Below are 4650 nucleotides of genomic sequence, written 5' to 3'. Positions count from 1 at the left end.
GGGGTATACAGATGAATGTCCATTTTGTATCTGTGAATTCAAAGTGGTTGGGATAGATATATAGTTACATTCTGTTAATGAATAGAATGATTTGTTCTAATGGAGTTTGTAAATAGGATCACAAGTCCGCATCTTGTACAGCAATTAACCACTAAGAAGAATATGTGCAGTGCATTATTTGTTGAAAAATAAAAAATATATATATAAAAGATTCTTGACTCTATGAAGAGATTATTGTTGGTCTGCGTAATTACTTTTTATTTGTATTTAAAACTCAGAAGAAAGCGTTGACCAAATAGCTCATGGGATTAAAGAGGCTGCAAGCAAGTAGAGGGACCCAGGTATTCACTCCCCAGACCTGCTGTGCTGGTCTTGCCCCCGTGGAACGGTGAGATGGTAACTGAGACTGGGCATGTGGGTGTGCGCCTGTAATCCCAGCACTTGGGAGACTGTAAACAGGAGAATCACTACGAGTCCAATCTAGTAGTGAGACCCTGAAAACCCTGTAGACCCTTCCCTAAAATACAAAATAATAATAATAATAATAATAATAATAATAATGATAATGATAATAAAACTCACAAGAAACTAAAAATGATGAGCAACATCATCATTTGAATGCCTCTAAAAGACAAAAATCATCAGCTTTCATTGGATCCATAAGTGGCATGAATTTCAAAATACTGCCCAAACTTTTGTTATGGAGGTAGCATCATAGAAGCACACAAGTTTACTATTACAGGCTCTACACTTTAAAAATATAGCATACAGGAGCCAGGAAGATAGCTCAGAAGAATAAGTGCTGGCCTGGCAAGCACAAAGGCCTGAGCTCATTCCCCAGTCCCTCCCTCAAGAAAACAAAAAACAAAAAACAAAAAACAAACAAACAAAAAAAACCAACAAAACAACAAACCATAACATACAGTTTATTAGAGATTTCTGTGAATATAAGAAGAATCTATTTCCCAACAGGATGCAATAATTTTCTAACTTTCTTCAATGCTGCACAAGCAGGGTTTTTAATGTTCATTTATATCAAAACTGCATATAAACAATTCTATAAGTTTTTATCTCAGACAGTGCTATATACAACCATGGACTCCATAACTTAGAGAAAACTACAGCTATATCCACATTGTGAGGTCTTGACTAGAATAGTAGCGTTTATGGGTAATGAAAAATGAATAGATCCTTACAGCTTCTGCTCAGATTTTATGATGTAGAATTAAATGTTAACATAGCACAATTATGCTCTCAGAGTTTGAAGCAAATGGAATCTCACTCAGTTTCTCTGGACTGAGAGAACTCTCACTTACATACTCAATGGAAAAATATCATTTTAAATACTGGAAATTGAACCCAGGGCCTACAGCTTGATCTAGAATGCAATCACCCTGCATTTTAGTATTAGGAGTGGTCTTGCTAATTTCCTCAGTTGGACACAGTCATAATGGTTTGACCTCAAACCTGAAGACTTCAGGGATTACTGACGACTTTCACCTTGTCCAACTCTATGGAAATCTACTTAGTTTCTTTGGAGTCCTTTTATGACATGCGGAATTACATGCATGATTTTTCGCTTCTGATTTTCGTGCACTGAAACATGTGAGATACCTGACTGGATGGAGATGGCAAAGCAGCGTGCATCCACCAGCTGTTGTTGTTGGAATAGAAGACAAATTTTCATGCTATGCAAGCATGCTGCAAGTACAGTCATTTAATTTATTGTAACTTGTCAAATGAAGTCAGTTATCCAAAAGAAACTTCCTGTTTATGTTCAATCACATAATTTTGCCTCTGCCATAAATTCGATGCATACTTTGGTAAAACTTAGGCCCAAATCACACTCTCTGAGGCCTGCAAACATAAATGGATCCAAGAATAATCAGCATCCATGACAACTGAGCATCCCTGAGGCAGCGATGTAGACACTCAGGGTTGCTGCTCTTGCCCCTGAATTGCCTCCTCCACCCTTCCTCTGCTTGTCCCACGCTCATCTCTGAATCCAAGAAAACTGACTATGCACTGTAATCTGATACCTCTAACCTTATTCATAGTTTGTGTTTTGAAAAATGAAGCCTTCAGAACAGAGAACACTGTATATCAATAGCAAAATCACAGTTACACAACTACAGCACAATGTAGAGTATCAATGTAACATAAAGTCAGGAAGAAATAAATGTATTCCCTATATTCAAGGGGCAGAAGATAGATTTGAGGGCACATTAACCTTGTGATGTCCAAGGAATGTCCATTATATCCACCTTTTCTGTCATGATGACTACTGCCAGTCCAGGAGGAGGTCTCCAAGACCTGCATCCTGGGACCTGGCCCAGGGTACATCACAGCAAGCCTGAGGGGGAGCTTTCTGTGAGCCAGGTGCGTGTTGGAGTGTACCTCAGCTGGTACAATCCAAGGAGGAACTGATGGAAGTCAGACGTGGAGCCCTGTGTCTTCTCAGGAATGACTGGGCATGAGAACAAAGTCAATTATCTGGTAACTGTACTTGTGGCAGGACACACATGTGGAGACACTGAGGAACAGGAACCTGTACAAATAGGAAATGAAATTAAGCAGCCTACTGAACATCTCCTATGCTAATCTAGTTTTTTTTTCTTTCTTTCTGTCATGGAGAGGACAGGACATAACATGCAGGAATAGCCACTTTCTATCCCCAGGCACACAGCGCTCCAGCAGAAGGTAGACCATCTGTCCTGGTCTACTCCCATCCTCTAGGACCAGAAAAACAGGGACAACTCTGTCTGCAACAAAGGGAGCCTCTCAGACTTGACTTTCTCTATGCACAGGCATCGCTGGAGTCCTTGCATCTGACAGCCTGGTCCCAAGTGGCCAGGATCCCCCCAAGGTGCAGATGCAGAATCAAAAGAAGCCCAGGTGCTGTCCTTCACAGCCTGACTCTCTGTGTGTTCTCAGAAATGAGTCTTCCCATCAGGGTCAAGACTTGGGGGGTAAATTGAAATCTCTTTGAGCTCCTCCTCTGCTGAGTTGAAAAGCCCAGCAGGGCCTGGCTCTAGACTCCTGTGTCACCATGGACAGGCTCTTTTCTCTTCTGCTGCTGGTGCTGACTGTCCCTGCTTGTGAGTGCTGAGCCTTGTGAGGCCTTTATGAGACAGGGCCTCAGGGATCCAAAGGCTCCTGTCTTTTCTGGAGCTAATTTAAATTTCTTCTGTGTTTCTCCACAGGGGTCATGTTCCAGATCACCCTGAAGGAATCTGGCCCTGGGATTCTGCAACCAACTGAGACTCTTAGGGTGACCTGCTCTTTCTCTGGCTTCTCACTGAGCACAACTAATAGAGGTGTAAACTGGATCCGTCAGCCCCCAGGGAAGGGCCTGGAGTGGCTGGCAGAAATTTGGTGGTATGATGATAAGTACTACAGCTCAGCCCTGAAGAGTTGGCTCTCCATCTCCAAAGACACCTCCAACAACCAGGTGTTCCTCACGATGAGCAGTGTGGATCCTGCAGATACAGCCACATATTGCTGTGCAAGAACACAGAGGCTCAGCCTCAGGATCCTCCTGTACAAGATCTCACCTCCTCAGTTTCCTCTCCAACCTGTAGATCAGGAAGTGTGCAGAGTGTGGCCATGCTGTCAGCGTCTAGGGATCACCTCCTCCTCAGAGCATGGGGCCCTGTCTTCCTGTTACATTGTATACTCTATATAACTTGAACTTCTTAGCTGCTCATGCAGGAGAAGTGGTATTTTCTATTTGTTAAATGCATTATTACAGTTGACTGCTACCTGGGCTATAAGGTGTTACCAATAGGACAAAAGCTATGCCCATATAGGAGGTAGAAGCAGAGTACAAACCACCACAACATAGTGCAGTAAAGATTGGGCTTTTAGTCCGGGAGATATTTTAGTAGCATAGGTACCTGTGAGGTAAGCACAAGGTCCTGGGTTTGATTACTGATACAAAAATATTGACTGCAGGATTTGAAACTGAATGAGTATGGACTTCAAATCTCCTGCTGTTATATTCCAGACCTTAAATCATTCCTAAAACTCACATGTGGAAGCGTTGAAACCCAGGGCAACAATTGTCACACATGGGCCATGGAGTAGTTATTGGATCATGTGATCAGCAGTGTCTTCGGGGACTTTACCTGTGATGTGGTCTTAGCTCAATGGGCTACTAGAAACTTTGCCCTCCTTTGCGAGAGCAGGTCAGGTGATGTGATCTTGTAGATTGTATCTTATCTTCAGCTTTTCTCTCAAGAGATAGCAACATAGGGAAGCTAATGCCCCCCAAAATGTTGGAAGAAGTTTAGTCCACACTTGAAAACATAAGAAAAAACCAAAAAACCAAAACCAAAACCTAAAAGAAAACAAAATAAGGATGAAGAAGCAAGGTGTGGTCCACAGGCAAAGTAACATAACCTAAGCTGAACCCATCTATTAATGAATGACTCATGTAATGATGCACAACACAGCTAAAAATGAAATCACACAAGTGTAAATATTTTCTTTCCTTCAGAGAAAAAGAAGAAAGTATAAGCTGTAATAGTATTTTTCTTTTTTATGCTAATTTATTTTATTTATTTATTTTTTTCTACAGTTTTATTGATAAACAGATAGCAATGAGACAGTTTCAAATCAAATCAGAAGTACAGTTTCAACAAATAATAC

Source organism: Octodon degus, unplaced genomic scaffold, assembly GCF_000260255.1.
Source record: "Octodon degus isolate 3935 unplaced genomic scaffold, OctDeg1.0 scaffold00255, whole genome shotgun sequence".
NCBI classification, from domain to species: domain Eukaryota; kingdom Metazoa; phylum Chordata; class Mammalia; order Rodentia; family Octodontidae; genus Octodon; species Octodon degus.
The sequence above is the reverse complement of the archived record's forward strand: the minus strand, read 5'-3'. Positions refer to the sequence as shown.